Below are 19,949 nucleotides of genomic sequence, written 5' to 3'. Positions count from 1 at the left end.
TTTTAAAAGCAAGCCCACTCCACGAATGTTCTTGGATTTCACCCATGACTCCCCAGAATTGCAGCTATCACCCCCCCCCTTCACTTTCATGAGAGAAAAAGGGTCACATGAAAGAGGGAATGGGCACAGAGAGAGGTTCATCAACGCCTGAGTCTCTCCATAAAATATGAGAAAGAAAATGTGCATTTCATTTCTCTCTTTGATTTGTAAGAAGTGTAAGGGGACTTAAACCCTTTTTGGCACTTTGGCACTGAAGTAGGAAAAGTAGGCTTGCCATATTTCAAAAAGTAAAATTTCTGACACCCCCAAATTTATGAGCTTGTTTTTTGTTTTTTTTTAGGAAACCCACTAAAACAAAGAAAGAGGACACATTTTAAACTTCAACTTTATTTAGTTATTTTTCCTTCTCTCCCCGCTCCCCCCGCACAGGGCAAATGGGGCGTTGGCACAGCCTCCCCTCAAACAAACCTCAGCACCTCCAAGAGCTGGTTCTTCTTCTTCTAGCAGGGAAGGGAAGGGAGATTCCTTTGGGAGGGTAGGACTGAGGAGGTAAGTTCCTTTTGATCTGTTCCCGAGTAGCCACAGGTGCCCTGTTCCCTTTTAGCTGGGCTCCTTGCCTTCTGCTCTGCATCCTGGAAAGAGGAAAGATTGTCTTCCTCGAAGCAGCCGCTGCAGCAGCTTCGAAAAACAAAGAGGGAGAAAAGCAGGGGCAGGATAACTGAGTCGTCTTTATTTTCCTCTCCGGACGGCTGGCAGGTGCTTAGGGATGCTCTCACAAGCTTTCCACTGCCCTCCGCTCTCCCCTCCTCATTTGGGGCTGCTGCGCTTGGGGAGGCAGGGGGCATGAGCGCACTTGGGGTCTCCCACATAAGGGGGGGGGCATTCCTTCCGCGGCTCAGAGGGAGGGGAAAAACCAGAAAACTGAACAAAAAAATGGATTGCCATACGTACAGGAAATTCCGTACATCTCTTAAAATTCAATTTTTTCCCCCAGGACGCCATTTTAGGTGTCCAATTTCCTGGCATGTCCAGAATTTTCCGGGCATATGGCAAGCCTAAGGAGAAGCAACAGCAGCTGAATGGCTTATCTGTGGGGATCTAATGTGCTACGTCCCTTGTTGTTTCACCACACAAAAGAGGCAGGTACCACTTCCCCACTAAGAGAGCTCCCTGTCCTTCGCAATTCAGCTCTTTTATTTCCATCAAGCCCTGCTGTCCGAGCTCAAGGTGAGTTTGCTCTGTTTGTGGAACAAGCACCCCTCAAGGTTCCCAGCTGCAAAAAGCTGCTGAGGCCACTGGAAAGCAATGCCCTCTTGCAGGCGTGCCACACTGTGGAAAGAAATGTCCCTGCTAGCCTTTGCCCTCGTTGTTTGCTCTCAACCTGCCAAGGGGTAGTGCGTTTGCTTGCCTTTCAAATCACCCTGGCCGAAAAAGATCCATTCCCTCCATCCCACATTGTTAAAGAACCAGCAGCATCCTAGCTCTGGCTCTGGTTACAGACACAGCAGTCAACAGTGAATTTAGTTGGACTTCCTCAGATCCAAAACACATATCCTCCGCCATCTGCTGTCAATGCTTGTCAGATGAAACCAGGTGTGGTTGTTTTATATTATTTGGAGAAAATAATTCACGAGGCAGGCAGCAAAGACAAAGAAGTATGAGCCTAGAGCCAAGATTCTCAAACGATGTGCTTCTAGAGGTTTAAACAGATGCCTTGTAAAAGCCAGTATCTCAGACACATCCATCATTCTGCAGGCCCTTCAGAGTGTGGAATCCCTTGCAGGACTGAGTGACCTCTCGCTCCTAAATTATAGGCATTAACAATATGCTGAGGCAATGGGGGAAGCCAGCAATGCCCACCATTAATGCCTGCCCACCCAGGTCCCTCCCCTACTTAAACATTTGTTTTTTTGGGGAGCTGGGTCTTGGAACCACCATTTTAATTTCCCACAAACTGCTGATCTAATTTTTATTTCAGGGCACTTTCAGTAATTTAATAATGGCTCCTATAGTGTGGGCCTGGGAGCCACCATTTCAGGAACAGTCCAAGACATTTTGCTGCCTGAGGTGAAGGACAGGAAGGTGCCATTTCAACCTCATCCCTCATACAAACACCAAAAGTGAATCTTCGGCATTTGTGACAGGATTAGAGGATTACAGCTTCCATCATACCTAAGGACAGGAGGCCAGTTTAGGGTGTGAGCCAAGTCACACATACAGCTAGCAATGGGCGAATGTTTCCATTTTAGGTTCTCATAGGCCCCATCTGCACTATATATTTAAAGCAGTATCGTACCACTTTGAACAATCATGGCTTGCCCAAAGAATCATGGGAACTGTGGTTTGCTTAGGGTGTTGTGAGTTGTCAGAAGACCCTGATTCCCCTCACAGAGCTGCAATTCTCAGCATTTCCTGTGAAGAGGGATTGACTGTTAAACCACACTGGGAATTGTAGGTCAGTGAGGGGAATAGGGGGCCTCCTAGCAACTCTCACCTTTTACAGAATACAGTACCCAAGAGTTTTTGAGGAAAACCATGACTGTTTAAAGAGGTACGATAATGCTTTAAATGTATAGTGCAGATGGGACCTCTAGTTTTCATTTTCCTACTCTTAAGGTTAGTTCTCCACATCAATGAATGTGACTCTTATCTTTGTGTACTAGACTACATTCTAGGCTACACACCCTCCACCCAGACAAGCAAGGGGCATTATATTCAAGGGTATATTTCAGCAAAGCAACTCCCCAACTCCAGGATGTGGAACAAGGCTAATAAATCATAGATCCTGGAGAGGGGCTGTCGCCCGGGGAGGGATTCTGGCCAGTACAGAGTCCCAAAACTAAGCTTACCAGATTTTTTTCAATGAATCCGGGGACACTTTTCAACTTTAATGGATTTTGTATGGGGACTGATTTGTAAATCTGGGGATATCTGGTAACCTTACCCAAAACAGCCCTGGAGAAGCGCATTTGGCCCCTGGCCCTACTGAACACAAAAAGGATCAAGCTACATAAAATACTGGGGGGGGGGGGAGATTCATAGAAGTATGGGCTTTATTGGGCTGTGGAATCCACCATGAGGATATTGAAATGTGGGTGGGGTATATTGAAAACTCTTGCATCAAACAGGTGCAGACTTACCAAAGTATTCCCAGCCCACACATTCTGTGCAGGTTTGCCTTTCCTTCTGCTTTACCCGTCAACAGATTTGTGTACACAGAGAAAGTAATTTCCAATTCATGAAGGCTCCTTCCAGACAGTGTTGTGCCTTGTGGCTTATTGGAGCTGACTTGGTTCATCTGGAAGTGATTGCCATCTTGATGAGCAAGCAAAAAGCACTGAGCTCATGTGAGCACCCCATGCGCGTAAGCAATTCCCAAGTTGGTGCAAGGCAGTAGGTGTGGGATGGAACTACAAACCGGGAAGTCCCTGCTTCCAATATCTCCTCTGACATAAGAGCAGTTTTAGGTAAGCCACATTCTCTCAGCCTCAGTCCCCCATCTACAAAAAGGGGTCAATAATACTGACCTACCGTAGAGGGGGGCTGTAAGAATTGCTTGGAATTTAGAAATACATGAAGCTCCTGGACACTGGCGGAGGAAGAGGAGTGTGGGGGGAGCGCACTGCCCCCAGCAGTGCGATCCCCAGGGTGCCATTGCGGCTGCCGCTGTTAAGTTGTAGGTGAACATATCAGATGACACAGCAATTCTTCAAACAGCTCTTGTTTATTCACAGGCCAGAACAGAACTAAACTGAAGGGTTCAGCCAGCCTGCTTATATAGAGCTCCACTACAATGCAACAGTAACCACTTTCTGTAACTATCCAATCACTGAACGTCACTTTCAATCCCTTATTTGCATATGTGGACCTGAGTGAAAACTATCTACAGTATCCCCCTGCTGGTAGGGTGAGAACTTCAGTACATAACAGCCCCCCCTGCCTGCCCCCAGAACGTGCGCCAGCCCTGCCCCCGCCTGCTCTCCGCCCCCAGTACCGGAGCATGAAGCTCTGCCACTGCTCCTGGAACACTGATCTATGATTGTTGTGCTTCCATGCAGCTAAAATATTTCAAAACAAATCCTTTGTTTATTTGAGTTCAGTCGCAGATTCTGAGCTTTAAAATTTCAGGGGCAGCCTGTGCAATGCCAAAATTTGCCCCCTGCTGCTTCTCATCTCCCAATGTTTGTCATTATTGCAGTGCCCCCTGTGGCACCCTCTCAGGTTAGCGCCCAGTGCGGGCAAACAGGTTGCACTCCCCTAAATCTGCCTCTTTTTAGTGGCTTTTCAGATGATGTGATTTGAGTGAGAGTGATGTGTATGGGCAAATCTGGGTGTCTTTCAGATCACATTTCCACAGCAAGCTCACCCTCTGCGTGAGTGAGCGTGGCATTGAAACTCTGGGCATGATTGTTGCCAGCAACAATTGGCTAGTACCAGTGATGTCATGAATAATGAGCAGAAATACAAGATGTTGGCCTGTTAACACTTGATATTATCTAAACACTCTTATTACAGTCAAACAATTACTGTAGATCACTCACAATGCAGTGAATGAAATTGCCAGTCTATAGTTGTCATATCCTGCATATTAATGAGGCTAAGAGCTGGAATTTTAAATCAAGTTTGGCACTTTTAGTAATGTTAAGCTGATTTACTGCGTTGGGAGGTTTTTGGAACATTACTTTGAAGTTGTTTGATGTACCGTATGTAACAGCTGAAGGCCTGCTTACTAGGCAGTGAGCTCCATTGAACACAAAGAGGTTTATTCCTGAGTTATCATGAACATGATTGTTCTGACCGTTTATTAAGTTCCTTGATGTACGGTGAATGATGTATATTAATACAATGTTTTGATTGTAGTAAAGGCATTTAGATAACATTAATTGTTATGAGCAAGTTCTTGATTTTCTGCTTATATTTTGGCCTGTATTTAAGACTGCCTTTCCTGTGGCTTGCGGGGGGTTGGGTTGATTTTTAATAATGAATAAATGTCTCTCCAGACATCCTTTCTTAACTGAGCATTCATCCTGATTTGTACTCATGATGGTATCTTGGCAGCTATACGTGATGGCACTTTTAATACCAGTTGTTCCTGCAAAGGTTTTGTGGTCCCAATGCCACTTTGCAATAGGTGCATGTCCCATAGTTTCCTGCTGAAATCCCATAAGTTTCCATATTGCAAATGTTCCAGGTTTTGGTTTTTTTGTGTGTCCCACTTTTACTATGCTCCTTGGGGAAACAGTCTTAGTTGAGTTGGTTTTCTAAAAATGTTTGCTTGTAATTAGTTTAAAAGAATAAAACAAGAATTCCCTGGATATCTAGATTCAGACTTGAGGCAGATACTCTATTGGTGGGAGAGCTCCAGCCACTGGCGGAGGAAGAAGAGCGTGAAGGGAGCGCACCACCCCTGTAAGTGCGATCCCGGTGGGGTGCCATCACGGCTGCCTCCCACCTGCGCTGGGTGCCCCGCCCCCTCAGGAGGTGTGTCCCATCCCCAGGACACACGCCCCGCCCCCAGGATGCCGCCAGGATGCACGCCAGCCCTGCCCCCACTGCTCTCCGCCCCCCGGTGCCAGAGCACGAATCTCCGCCACTGGCTCCAGAAGAGATTTAAAATAAAAAAGCCTGCAGCAAAGTGAGGCTGTTGGGCCCTTACAATATCCCCTTCTAAGTTTCTTTTCAAAGTTCCCCTTTCTTCCCCTTTAGCATAGAAACAGACCGTACATTTGGTAAGTTAAAATGGTTTCCTTACAAACCCCTCAAAGGTCAGATTCATGTGCTTTTCCACACAGCAGCAAGAAAACACAGGCAGCAAAACTTAGTATCAAAGTCAATAAATGTTCGTAAATTAGTTGTACAGAAAAACAAAGATGACTTGCTAAAGCCACGTGCTCTGGGCATCCTTTCTGTTTGGATTCACATGGTGGAAGAAAGTGAACAAAGGCTTTGATAACTCTTCATCCCAAGGTGAAGGGGCGTGACATAATTGAGTTTGACAGGACAGCTAACTCTATGGTCTTAACCCCTTCATTCATTAACTAGAGCTAACCATATTGGTTGTGTGACTGGATTTATCCCACAAGTCCACCATGCTTTTCACTGCTCCACCTGTTAAACGAAACGAGCCCTGTGCTACATATTTATATCTCATTTCAGCTATGGGTCATTGCTTGTAATAGAACACCATTCACATCTACGCTATGCTGTTTATGACCACTATCTTCCGGATTTTCCCTGTCCATTGTAATGAGAAGATGCTTAGGCAGGGGCAGACCTGCCTGCAACATTAGCCTCATATTACAAATAGGATAACTGAGGCATAGAGAGGTAAGCTTACGTGTCCAAAGTCAGTCGGTTGCAAGACTGGAATTAGCAGCTTTACCGGGGAAGAGTACAGCACTGCCAGCATCTTTCACTCAGTGTGCCTCCACAAGTGGTGTTATTGTAGCATGTGACGGGTTATAAAATCATAGAGTTGGAAGGGGTCCCAAGGGTCAACAAGTCCAACCCACTGCAATGCCGGAATATCAACTAAAGGATCCATGACAGTTGGCCATCCAATCTCTGCTTAAAACCTGCAAGGAAGGAGAGGCAACCACCTCCCGAGGGTGTCCGTCCCACTGTCAAATGGCGCTTACCATCAGAAAGTTCTTCCTGCTGTTCAGTCTGAACCACCCCTTGCCCACCTCCCTCCCTCCATGCCCACACACCATCCTAACGAGGAGCAAGTGAGCACTAGCTGGGTAGCCATTCAGCGAGGGGGCAGAGGATGTGGTGGCGAGGCCAGGCTGGGCTCCAGGGCCCAGAGACCCCCAGTGGCAGACAGGGTGGGATGGGGATTCCTGCATGGAGGTGCCTGGTTCATTGTGTGCCTGGGGCCATGGCCCCCACAGCCTCCCACCTCACTAAAAGGTAAAGGTAAAGGACCCTTTACAGTTAAGTCCAGTCGCAGATGACTCTGGGGTTGCAGCGCTCATCTCGCTTTATAGGCTGAGGGAGCCAGTGTTTCTCTGCAGACAGTTTTCCTGGGTTATGTGGCCAGCATGACTAAACCGCTTCTGGCGAAATCAGACCAGCGCACGGAAACGCCATTTACCTTCCCGCTGGAGCGGTACCTATTTATCTACTTGCACTTTTTGCGTGCTTTCGAACTGCTAGGTTGGCAGGAGCAAGGACAGAGCCCAGAGACCCCCAGTGGCAGTCAGGGTGGGATGGGAATTCCTGCATGGAGGTGCCTGGTTCATTGTGTGCCTGGGGTCACGGCCCCCCCACAGCCCCCCCACTACGCCCCTGCATTCATTATTCCTATGATCCCTGTTTATAAAACCCAATAAAAACATATTAATGAACAGGGCACTCTTTTTTCTGCTCTATGCTGAGAAGCATAAAAAGAATGCTTTTAGAGGGTAATCCTAGATTCATTTACCTGAGATTAGGGAAGGTGGAGAAAATGGTTTCGTTTTGCACTACAAGGTGAACCTACCCCTAATCTGCTCTTTCTCAAACAATACAGGAACCAAAACACAGCCCGCCTTCTTAGTTTTCAATTCTGTAAGAAAAGTTCTTCAGCATACATAGACTAGGGTAAAGTATGTATTGAAAGGCATATTGCGAGATACATACACAACCTGAGCCAAAAGGGTCTTGCTTCCTCTATAGCCGCAGCCTTGCATTCAAACAGAAATCAGTCATTTATCTGTCTCTCTGTCTTCTCCCTGCTTGGTGCTTTTCCTCTGGTCCACATCACTGACAACTCTGCTCTCAACTCTGGCTTTTTCTGTTAAGGGAGGGGCCCACCCATTTACTGTCTCACACCAAGCCCCTTAAACCCCCATCATCAGGAAGCTGGTTTGGCTATTCCAGGAATTAGAGGGTTTGATTGTCTTTTAACATTTGCTGGACCCAGGGATTAGAAGGCTTGATTAGAGTTCAACACTTACTGGATCCAGGGATTAATGGGGTCTGGCATACAGTTTAACACCACCACCCGACCACCACCCAACTCATAGCATTATACCGTATTGCCCCAAATATAAGCTACACCCGAATATAAGCCACACCTAAAAAACTGGAGAGGGGAAAAGAAAAAACGAAAAAATACCCGAATATAAGCCGCTCCTTTCCTTGCTGCTCCTGGCTGCATTCTGGGGGGGGGGGGGGAGCCCACGCTGCGTTGCTGGTGGCCTTTCCCCTTCCTTGCTCTCTCCATTCCTGGCCTTGGGGGAGAGGATGGGGGACTACGCATGGGGCGGGTGACGCTTTGCCACACTCCTGGTGCTGTTTGCCCTGCGCTCCTGATTGCATACATTAAGGTTGGGAATATAAGCTGCACTTTAACTTTTCAGGGTCGGAATTTTGGGGGAAAGTGAGGCTTATATTCAGGCCAATACGGTATTAGTGCAAAAGGGCACCTCAAAATGCATTATAGTTGGCGGAAATTAGCACTAAAAAGCCGATGGATTTTCATGAGATCTTTACAAATAAGAAAAAGTATCACAACTGATGTGGAGAAGAACCGAATTTAAGAGTAGAAAAAAGAGAAACTGAAACTGGTACAGTGGTACCTCGGGTTAAGTACTTAATTCGTTCCGGAGGTCCGTTCTTAACCTGAAACTGTTCTTAACCTGAAGCACAACTTTAGCTAATGGGGCCTCCTGCTGCTGCCACGCCACTGGAGCACGATTTCTGTTCTCATCCTGAAGCAAAGTTCTTAATCTGAAGCACTATTTCTGGGTTAGCAGAGTCTGTAACCTGAAGCGTATGTAACCTGAGGTACCACTGTAGATATACCCATCCCTACCTGGGAGTAAGTCACATTTAATTCAATGGGGCTCACTTCTGAGAGCAGACCTGTATAGGAGTGCACTGTCAAGCGACCAAGGACTGAGCAACATACCATTTTCTCATTTTCATTCTTAATGTCAGTCACTTCCTCTTCCATAGCATTGCCTCTGCTCCAGGCAGCTGGTGCAGATTAAGGAGGCTCTTGATCATGCCCCCTGGAATGCTGACAAGCTGCTAAGCTGCTTCTGTGCACCTCCTCCGAGTGCAAGCGTGCCTTCCAAGCCATTAGCATAGCTGAAGCGTGGAGTTTTGGCCACTGCCTGCACTACCTTTCTAAGACAGTCCGGATCGGGCTGGATCGGCATGCTACTGTTGCCCGTTTCCCCATTTATCTGTGATTTTCACTTTAAAAAACCACAACCATATAAAATTTGTATTTAAATATTCAGATATTTATTTTGTTGCAAAGTATGTATCTAGATGGGACGCGGGTGGCGCTGTGGGTAAAACCTCAGTGCCTAGGACTTGCCGATCGTATGGTCAGCGGTTCGAATCCCCGTGGCGGGGTGAGCTCCCGTCATTCGGTCCCAGCTCCTGCCCACCTAGCAGTTCGAAAGCACCCCTAAGTGCAAGTAGATAAATAGGTACAGCTTTATAGCGGGAAGGTAAACGGCGTTTCCGTGTGCTGCGCTGGTGTTGGCTCACCAGAGCAGCTTCGTCACGCTGGCCACGTGACCCGGAAGTGTCTTCGGACAGCGCTGGCTCCCAGCCTCTTAAGTGAGATGGGTGCACAACCCTAGAGTCGGACACGACTGGCCCGCATGGGCAGGGGTACCTTTACCTTTACCTTTATGTATCTAGATACCTACAGTGGTACCTCGGGTTAAGAACTTAATTCATTCTGGAGGTCTGTTCTTAACCTGAAACCGGTTTTAACCTGAGGTACCACTTTAGCTAATGGGGCCTCCCGCTGCCACTGCACAATTTCTGTTCTCATCCTGAAGCAAAGTTCTTGACTCGAGGAACTATTTCTGGGTTAGTGGTATCTGTAACCTGAAGCGTCTGTAACCGAGGTACCACTGTATTTTAGAAACATTTTTGAATGTATCGAGCGAAAGGTTTTAAGGCAATTTTTATTTTATTTTGTTGGTCCCCATCTGCACTATATGTCTAAAGCAGCAGCATACCACTCTAAATAGTCATAGCTTCACCCCAGAGAATCCTGGGAGCTCTAGTTTGTTAAGGGTGCTGAGGGTTGTCAGGAGATCCTGATTCTACTCAGAGAAATACAGTTCTCAGAAGTCCTTGGGAAGCAGGACTGATTGTTAAACCACTCTGAGAGTTGTAGCTCTATGAGAAGAATAGGGGTCTCCTAACAACTCTCGGCTCCTTTAACAAACTACAGCTGCCAGGATTCTTTGGGGGAAGCCATAATGCTTGAAATATATAATGCAGAAGAGGCCTTGGTGATGCATTTCCTCTGTTTTGACAATGTGTAAGTGGCAACCCTAAAGACAACAATCATTGTTTTTTATTGGACGGCTTTAATCATGTAGGCTTTAATTGGATGGTTTTATATAGTAATATGTTTTTGTTATAGTATGTTGTGTGCTGCCTTGTCTGTAAGAACAGTATATGCTGGAAGGCAGCTTAGACTTCTAAATAAAGAAAGATTTGCCAGTCTTTAAAAAAAAAGTCCTGAAAGAACCATCAAAATGTTTCAGTGGGAGAGGGAGGCATAATGGAGAAGTCTTGGCTCTTTGGTTCCAGCTCTACCATGAGGCAGATCAAGGCAGCTGCTTTGGGCAACAGAAGCTGGGGTGGGGAACAGCAAGAAGGTGTTAGTAGACAGAATTATGTGTGCTGTGCCGCCTGCCCTGTCCTCCCCTTATCCAGCCTCCTGCCGTTTGTTTAGTCGTTTAGTCGTGTCCGCACGCCAGGCACTTCTGTCTTCCACTCCCTCCCGCAGTTTGGTCAAACTCATGCTGGTAGCTTTGAGAACACTGTCCAACCATCTCGTCTTCTGTTGTCCCCTTCTCCTTGTGCCCTTAATCCTTCCCAACATCAGGGTCTTTTCCAGGGCCTCCTGCCATTAGTTACGGTGAAAGATGTTGTCCCATTGCCAGCACTGGAGTAAAGTTCAGCTGCCAGTCCCGTTGGTTTCTGTAGTTGGAATGAGAGGGGGAGCCATGCTTTGGCTCAGGCTGCAAAATTTATTGAACCAGCCCTGTCTGCTTCTCATTGTCTCACACTTAACAAAGGAAGCTGGAATAAAACTCCAAAGTCTGTCCAGGCTGAAGCAGGAGTGGACACTCACACATACACGCACAGAGAGAAAGGATAAGGCTCTCCTTTGGGTATTCTGGTCTGAGGGAGCTCTCTTCTCAACATCAGTTTTAAAAGAGCCTCTGTCATGACTCCTGAGTGGGCAAGCCATGAATGAGTGACTATTGAGACAGGACAGTATCCAGTGTAGAGAGTCAGGATGGACAAAAAACAGTCAACAATGGCTGCCTTGGTTGGGTTTCAGGTTTGAGGCTCTGCCAGAAGAAATGGACTTGTGAAGCCTTCCTTTGACAACGGTAGTTATAACTAGCTACGGAGACAGCTTCCATTCCATGACTGTCTATTATTTATTTGTAAGCATGGGTGAGTTCTGGCGTTCCTCCAGTGCAAAGGATGAGCTTGTCAACAAAATAGCCAACAACTGGCTTTTTAGGTTGAGAGTGGAAATGAGGTCAAGAGATATGAGCGTCTGGCACTTGGACATGTTTTTTTTGGAACACCCATCCATCCTTAGCAAAGCCAGGCAAAACTGGAAGTCAGAGCTCCACCGCCACCCAGCTGGCAAAAGCTTTGGTAAAATTAGAGGCATTTAGGCAAGAGGTCAGGTGGACCAACATGTTTAGAAAGGTTCTTGGCTGAGCTATTCGACCTTAGGAACAGAATGGAGTGGTGAAGCTTGCTCAACACTTGCTCTTTGTCCATCTTTGTCCTTTCCACCAAAAAGCTTTGCAGGACAGAAAGGGAACACAGCCTTTTGTGAACGGCTGGAGATTACAGGCAAACACATTCCATTTCCACCCAAAAGGAAGAACTCTTTCTCTTTCTAACACCCATCTTTTCATGGTATGCCTGAATATGGTTGACACTATGGACTGAGGGGAATTTTGTTCAGACAATATTTTAAGGGAACCAACCAAATTTGCCCCTCCCCATACGAATGCATAGGTCAGAATGTAATTATTATTTGGATTCCACATTTCTCTAAATTTTGCAATCTCCCTCTCTCTCTCACACACACAAATATATAATTTAGGATAAAACATATTCATTTCTTAAAAGAAATAATAAAATAAATCTGGATGAAATAAGTTTGTATCCAATGCTAGTCCTGCTCAGAGCAGACCCACTGAAATTAATTAACATTAATTGGAATGGGTCCAGCCCAGCCCCCTCAAAAAAATAAACTGGGGATCTGAAACTGCCGTAGCCCCTAGGAGCAGGCGCCTATGTAGAGGACTGACCTTTGTAAAATAGGAAACATGGCCAACGTAATTGCATTGTTCTTAGGCCGCTTGGAATATGATCTCTTTGGATAGGCTTTTGATACCACTAGTGTATATTGTTGGCTGGTCTAGCATGAAACTCATATTAAATCGATAAAATAAGTAATAAACACATAAATCAATTTGTCTGGGCAGACACAAAAGGGCTGCTGGTCAATCACTTCAGCTGAGAATAAGAGACTCCAGCTGAGGCCAACAGCTCAAAACATCAAGCGCAAAAAAAGGAAAAAAGCTTCCATTATTCATGACTGGTTCCACAGAAGTTTATTCCAAGTGAAAGGGTGCCTACTCCACAATGTTCGCATTGAGAGCCCTAAAGAACTCCAAGCAAAGCTCAATTACTCATAAAGAGCAAGTAGGAAATAAATGGTCTGCACAACAACTAGGTAACTCGAAAAGACACAAGCACAGCAGGAAACGACTGGGAAAACCAGAAGGCCAGCTTCACCGGAGGCAAACATCATATACTTAAACTTTTGGGAGTCTAGGAAGTGCTCGGAAGAAGCTTGATCCTCCTCCCATCAGTATCAATTAGGACCACATCCCATAAACAAGTGCACACCCATTCCAAAGCTTGCTTAGAAGTCTAACCATTTCAGTCAGATGAAGAGTGAGGTTAATCAACCACGGGCATTGGGTTATCAGGAAAGCAAGCAGCCTGGTGCTGACAATCTTGTTTTCCTCATCTAGGTTGAGGATGAGAGCAATAGGGGGAGCACCAGAGGCCACTTCTGAGCAGGCAGAGTCACAAATTGTAGGCGCAAGAGCCCATTTGTCCAAGGGGTTGGAATCCTAGGGTCACTGGGATATTATATATTGACTTTCCAAACACAAATTGACTCATAAATGTGTAACTGGACGTGTACTGGGACCACTAAAGGCTAGTGACTTTGATTGGCTGAGTGCCTCCTTCCAAAAGTGTGATTAGCTCCCCAGATTTCACATATCACCGTGAGTGTCACTGCTGTGTAGTTGTAGTCATTCTGCCCTATTCTCTAGACCCTCATCAAAAAAATCTGACTAGCTACTCCAACCTTGTCCTCTGGGCTCTCTGCAGTCCATGACCTTGTCTGATCTCTAGACAGAAATCTATTAGACCTTTTTTCTGACTCCAGAACATCCCTTTCATATTGGAACATGAACCAATGGTCCAATATGCCTAGGCTATAGCTTCTGGACACAGGAAACCATGGTCCTCTGCACTTCTGCCCAGGATACTGAATCAATAGTGAGAGGGCTGTGAAATTTCCCAGGTTCTGGTTTCATTCTGCCTACGCAAGTGAACCACTGGCATTCCCTGAGCGAGAAGTTTCCAGGTGAGACCAGGTGCATTCTTCCATTGTCACCTGAGACAGACAGATGCCAACTCACCAATTTGTGAAGAAGTACTTCATTTTTTCTGTCTTGAATCTCCCATCATTCAGGTTCGTTCAAGTGTTATAAGAGAGGAAGAAGAAAAAACCCTTTCTCTGTCCACGTTTCTCTACACCACGCATCTCACGCCTTACTTGACTTTTCTCTAGACCAGAAAAGTTATCTTGGGTTGTGAAGGGGAAAGTGCACGAGGTCCATCAGAAAGGAAGTCAGATGTGAAGCCTCTGCAAACAGGCTAGGAACCCATCCTTCGTCCTCACCTGTCAAATTCTTACCTCTGCTGAATGCCAGGAAGCACCTCTTGAAGGTCTAGCCTTGGCACCATTCAGGGCAATTATAGACAAATTCTGAAGGAAGCACCTGTGCTAATTCCAGAAGACATGGATGGAGCAGTGTCTGGTGGGTCTGTTTACCTTTGGCTGAAATGAACATTGGATGTGTTGGTGGATGAAACAACACACACAAAAACACAAACAAAACCAAGGAGTGCCTGGAAAATATGGGTCAATATTTGACCTGATGTTTAATTTAGACTCAGTTACAACATGTGCCTCTATATTTGAAAGGCAGGATCAAATGAGCTAGCCAAGCACACTGGTTAACTCCGGGTGCATCTCCTCTTGTTGGGTTTGCCTTCTCAAACAGGCACCCAGCACCTCTTCTAAGCTGTGCTCCTCAAACAGTGAGCTCTGTGGTGCTGCTGAGCACTTTTCCCAGACGCTGAGGCCCAAGACCCCACCATATTGGCTTGATGAGCTCAGCACATGTGCTTAATGCTCCAAAAACACAACATGTGAAGACATAAATCTCAACACCCACTCTGTCAGCACAAGTTGCAACCACGAGGCCTTGCTTCTAGGGGGGTTCCTCCCCCATCCAGAGAGCCACACGCAACCATATACTTATCTCTTCCCCTCAGGGAAGGCACAGAAAACATGAGTGGCTAAGCCACCCCCTTCCCGGTTGTTCAGACACACCCAGGGGTTGGGGCGACACTATCTGCCTCCTCATCTCTAGGCGGCTGGATCTGAAGAGATTTCTATCTCTGCCACTATACGTCTAAGCAGAAGCAATACACACTGTGTGATTTGGCAACCATGATGTGGCTGCCACAGACAAAGGTAACGTGAAGCAAATGGCTGATCATTTTCGGGGTGGGGTGGGGTGGGGGCATTCCTCCATTTCGCAGCCTTTGAAACGCTTGGCCATCTAATAATAACACCATGGAATGGAACGGATCGATTAGTTTAATTATCCTTCAGGAATCTGCTTGCTCAGCAGCTTGCTATCATTTTCTTAAGGTTGCTTTGCTAGGCTGCATTAGATGCGGCCATTAATTTAAGCACGAGCCAAGTAGCCATAGGGGACAAGGAATCCAATGCAGGCTTGTGGGGGAGAGACAGAGGCTTCATCCCACCTTGCATTGGTCATGTTCCAGGAAGTGAAAGGTGGGTTAAGCCTTTTATCACTTAGCACTTACTCAAGAGAGCAGGGTTGAAAGTGTGCTGTATTCTCAACAAGGGACACAGGGAGGAGGAGTCAGGGCAACAGAGAGATTCCCCTTGCTCTGACAAGAGAATGGAGTAATAATGGGCCTTTCACGTCTATTTGTGACATATTAGCATAGTGGGGGGGGGGGAGTGTCACAGAACAAGGAAAAAAATCAAGCAGAGACTAGGTACTTCTTTCTTTTTTCGTTTATGGGATCCCTACTTCATGCTTCCGGTTTAAATGGCAACACTTCCTGTTTAAGTTGTTTACATTTCTAATTAAATGCTAAAAGTTGCATTGCAGCTGGATGAAGATCTGTTGTTGTTGTTGTTATAAGAAGAAGAAAAACACCTCAATGAGTTTTACACGTTGAACCACTGCAGTTAGAAAAGAAACACCATTCAGTTCAATGGCACTTACTTGAATACTTAGGACTACAGTCATGCCATATGGTTGGTCAGGGATGTGAACCCAGGTATGTCCAGCCAAATTCCAACACACTGATTGTCACACCACATTCAGCCAGCTCACTTTTCTATTACTATTAGCTGTTCCTAATAAGCTGGGTATTATGGTATATATTGCTGCTGTTTGTGGATATGTATCTTTGTATATAGCTATTTGCCTATCATGGCAACATAGCTGCCTGCATTTTTGAATTATCCTTGGAGGTGTGGCTATGGAGGCTGTCATAATAAGGTCCTGAACTTCTAAATTTACCACTACAGTGCTGCTGAAGCATGTGTTTGCCTCATTTCTGTGTAATCACAACCAGCACCTACACATCTGAGATTACATAATAGTTTTCACCTTGGAGGCCTGATACCTCCTCTTTTCTCATAATAATAATAATAATAATAATAATAATAATAATAATAATAATAATAATAATAATAATAGAAAAGAACTGGGGCTTTGGGAATAAGTCACCACATGCTGTCTTACACATTTTGAGCCTTTAGCGGAAACTGACTGCATATTCCCCACATTTTCCTCCTTGCCTCGGTGAGGGCTAGAAACATTGCTTTCTTATCATTTCCAAAAATGTGTCGACCCCAAGCAATCCAGACTGAGTGTTGTGATATGCAGTACATTGGTACCTCTAGATGCGAACAGGAGCCGTTCCAGAGCCCTGTTCGCATCTAGAAGCAAATGTAACCAGTGATGGCACGTCTGCGCACGCGCACATCACTTTTCACCGCTTCTGCGCATGCGCGTGACATCATTTTGAGCATCTGCGCATGCGCAAGCGGCGAAACCCAGAAGTAACGCGCTCTGTTACTTCTGGGTTGCCACAGAGCGCAACTTGAACACGCTCATCCCAAAGCACATCCAACCCGAGGTATGACTGTACAAGGAAGCAAGACTGCATACACATATGTACACACAGAAGCCCTGAAATTTTGTATTCTTCATTGGATTTGTTCTAGGGTGGAGGCACATTGACAGTCCGGATTTCCAGCAGATGTCACTACCGTCATCCTTGCCCGTGGGGTTGTGTTGATTCCTAAACAGCTCACACAGAGGCATCAGCTGTTTGTTCACACAGTCCTGCATCACTTGCCTCTCCTTCTGTAATGACAACCTGCCCAGCTCCAGCTCCTTTCATCTTTGAATTTTAAAGTGTGTTTTAAGCCCTCATTAAATCTCACTACACCCAATGTGAAGGAGGTGTTAAGTGTTATTAACTGCATTGTACACAGAGGGAAAATGAGGCACAGAGCGGTCAGACGACTTGCCTGCAGTCACAGAGGAAGTATGTGACAAAGCCATTAATAGAACCTACGGCTGCTGGATCACCACCTCCCTTTTTAGCTTTGACCATTCCAATAAATACCAGCAGGATGCACATCAAAGCAATAAACTGTGATGTCTCATGGTTTGCCCTAGCCTCGCCTCCTCATTCTTCTAATGCCATATAGGTGAATGGTACATTTGATGAACTTATCTTTCAGCGAGTGATGCTATCATTGTCTTGCTTGGGCAAAAATGTTTAGTTCGGGCATGGGGGACCTGTAACCTTCTGGAGGTTTCTAGACCATAGTTCCCTTTATCCCTGACTATTGGGCATGTTGTTGTTGTTTAGTCGTTTAGTCGTGTCCGACTCTTTGTGACCCCATGGACCAGAGCACGCCAGGCACTTCTGTCTTCCACTGCCTCCCGCAGTTTAGTCAAACTCATGCTGGTAGCTTCAAGAACACAATCCAACCATCTCGTCCTCTGTCTCCTTGTGCTCTCCATCTTTCCCAACATCAGGGTCTTTTCCAGGGAGTCTTCTCGTCTCATGAGGTGGCCAAAGTATTGGAGCCTCAGCTTCACAATCTGTCCTTCCAGGGAGCACTCAGGGCTGATTTCCTTAAGAATGGATACATTTGATCTTCTTGCAGTCCATGGGACTCTCAAGAGTCTCCTCCAGCACCATAATTCAAAAGCATCAATTCTTCAGCGATCAGCCTTCTTGATGGTCCAGCTCTCACTTCCATACATCACTTCTGGGAAAATCATAGCTTTAACTATACGGACCTTTGTTGGCAAGGTAACGTCTCTACTTTTTAAGATGCTGTCTAGGTTTGTCATTGCTTTTCTCCCGAGGAGCAAGCGTCTTTTAATTTCGTGGCTGCTGTCAGCATCTGCAGTGATCATAGAGCCCAAGAAAGTAAAACCTCTCACTGCCTCCATTTCTTCCCCTTCTATTGGGCATGTTAGTTGGAATCCAATAACATCTGGGGCCTCACAGATTCCCCACACCTGCTTTATATTGCAGGGCATTTTGAACAAGAACGTCTGGAAATCATAGAATCATATAACTGCAGAGCTGAAAGAGACCATGAGGGTCATTAGTCCAACTCCTTGCAATGCAGGAATCTTTTGCCCAACATGGGACTTGAACCCACGACCCTGAGATTAAGTCACATGCTCTACTGACTGAGCTATTATACTGCAAATTTACTACCCACCCTATTTCAAGGGCTCAGGTCTGTGGCAGGCATTTTAGCGAAGAAAGATTCAAGCAATATTATGTGTTTGTATCACGTTGATGGTAAATCATTATTATTAATTGAATTCATACCTTCCCTTCCTCTTCAAGGAGCCCAGGGTGCTCCTTGTTTATCATTACATGAATGAGCCTCGGGAACATTTTTTCCTCTCTCTCCTTCTCCAGCACAGCTGTAAAAAGATTAGAAGCTTTGGCAGTTTAGGGTTACATCTGAACCTGAAAAGGTGATTTATCTTAACTGTGGTTGACTGAAACAAGCCAACTTTATAAACCACGCAGTGGTTTATGAATTCTCACACCCAGACAGAATGCCAACAGTGGTTAGTTAAAAAATGGAGTGAAATCTTCTAATATGCTAATGGCCAAACCAAAGAAGCAGAAAAGAGGGAGGAAGTGGTAAGCCTAGGGCTTGTTCATGCAATGATAAACCATAGGAAACCAAATGCAGCCATTATCTTGAGGCAGACTCAGAATGCATAAAGCAGAGCATCTTGTTGGTTAGTCTGAGGTAACTATATTAGCCTAGCTGAATGGCTTAAAAGACACTTGAGAATACACTCAGTTCAGTGGGAGATTCTCTGATATCCACCCCTCTGCTGACATCATTTGGCATTATAAAACAGGTCACCAGTGCCAAATTGTAAATGCATGAGCCACATTCGATTTATTTATAGAATTTGCATCCCACCTTTTGCTGCAAGCAGCTTTGAGGCAGTTTTCATCTATCGTAGAATAATGAAATTAATTTTTAAAAACAAATATTAAACAGCAGTAAAACTACAAAATAAAACCAACAGAGGCAGCAGCAGCTAAAAACCATTAAAAGGATCTCAAATACCATGAAGTCCATATGAGAGAACGGAACCGGGATGTCAGCTGCTGCCTAAAAGATCACAAATATGGCACCAGGTGAACCCATCTAGGAAAAGGGATCAAGAATTGGGGTGCCACCTCAGAAAAGACACTTCCCTTTCCTTCTCAAAAACGAACAAATTAAATAAATTTAAATAAATAGTTATTTCCCCATACAATTTTTGCATGTGTTTTTGGTAGGTAAATTTGTTTTACTGGTTTCATTTAATGGTTTAAAATGCTTTTGTGACTTGTTTGCTTTTATTGGTATTCTGCAATGAATATTTTAGATTGCCTTTTGTAAACCACTTCCAGGTTTTTTGTTTCAGTAAGCGGTATATAAAATTTTGTTAAACTAGTACTTCTACCTTTTACTGGGGTGGGTTTTTTTGGGGGGTGAGGGGGTAAATTTTCCTAGAAGCATTTGCTAAGGAGCAATATAGACACTATACGCACCCACCCACCCACCCACACCTTAGCAAGTTATTAAAATCCAGTGCATTCCAACAACTGTGGATATACACAAAGCAGAATATTCAACATGGTTCGCAAAGGATACAGGCTTCCTATGCACCATTTTAAAGCTCATGGAATCCTGTGAAGAGTAGTAAGTTCAGGATGCTGAGAACTAGAATTCTGTGAGGGGCAAACTACAGTTCCCAGGATTTGGAGGGGGGGAAGCATGTGCTTTAAATGTATGGTGTGTACACAGCCACATAAACCCCATTCATCTTAAGCACTAATGAAGAGCAAGTACCCTTCTCTTATCCCAGCTCAGCACGACATTTTAGGCATGAGTTTTGGCCTGCTTTGCAGAGGAGCTTGAAGCGAGATTCCTCAAGAGTTCAACACCCAAAAATAGAAGCAGAATTTCAAAAAGG

At 45.4% G+C, this 19,949-nt stretch overlaps 2 long non-coding RNA genes across 3 annotated transcripts; one reads left to right on the top strand and one right to left on the bottom strand.

Annotated features, from left to right (window-relative positions):
* Positions 1 to 465: 465 nt before the first annotated feature.
* LOC310849993 lies at positions 466 to 15,271 on the bottom strand. Its single transcript, XR_014567175.1, has 3 exons — positions 15,208 to 15,271; positions 14,003 to 14,146; positions 466 to 632 (listed from the first exon to the last, which is right to left on the bottom strand). It is a non-coding gene; the product is annotated as an uncharacterized lncRNA (long non-coding RNA).
* On the top strand, positions 14,698 to 17,082 carry LOC310849976. 2 transcript variants are annotated; one of them, XR_014567149.1, is made up of 3 exons: positions 14,698 to 14,848; positions 15,522 to 15,693; positions 16,649 to 17,082. It is a non-coding gene; the product is annotated as an uncharacterized lncRNA (long non-coding RNA). The 2 variants fall into 2 exon arrangements; XR_014567150.1 differs by lacking the exon at positions 14,698 to 14,848 and having other exon boundaries at positions 14,957 to 15,693.
* Positions 17,083 to 19,949: the final 2,867 nt, after the last annotated feature.

The sequence above is a fragment of the Podarcis gaigeae genome, assembly GCF_964106915.1.
Source record: "Podarcis gaigeae genome assembly, chromosome: 8".
Taxonomy (NCBI): Eukaryota; Metazoa; Chordata; class Lepidosauria; order Squamata; family Lacertidae; genus Podarcis; species Podarcis gaigeae.
The sequence above is the reverse complement of the archived record's forward strand: the minus strand, read 5'-3'. Positions and strand labels throughout refer to the sequence as shown.